Here is a 453-nt window from a genome sequence, read left to right as displayed (position 1 = left end):
TCACAAGACTCACAATCACATTGATAGAAAAGTTATACAAATCCCAAGACTTACAAAACAATATAGACATTAATACTATTTTGTTAAAACCTCTGATTACTAAGAAGGGAAATAGGGCTAGGCTCGGTGACTCAGCCTGTAATCCCGTGCCTTGGGAGGCTGAGGTGAGTGGATTGCCTGAGCCTGCGGTTCAAGACCCCGCCTGGGCAAATTGGTGAGACCGCATCTCTATGATAAATAAAAAATGAGCCAGGCGTGGTAGTGTATAGGAGATAAGGGGAGGTGCACCTTTTATCAGCTCTCGGGAAGCACAGGAGCACTTGAACCCTTGCCATGCCCTTCTCTAGGGGCTGTGGCAATATGGACAGACATTAGCAGGTCTCTGTATCAACAGGACAAAATGATCTCTAAGTTTCCTTCTGGTTCTTTTTTTTTTTTTTTTTTGAGTTGGAG

This window comes from Carlito syrichta, unplaced genomic scaffold (genome assembly GCF_000164805.1).
Source record: "Carlito syrichta isolate Samal-C Ts95f unplaced genomic scaffold, Tarsius_syrichta-2.0.1 Scaffold130478, whole genome shotgun sequence".
NCBI lineage: Eukaryota > Metazoa > Chordata > Mammalia > Primates > Tarsiidae > Carlito > Carlito syrichta.
The sequence above is the reverse complement of the archived record's forward strand: the minus strand, read 5'-3'. Positions refer to the sequence as shown.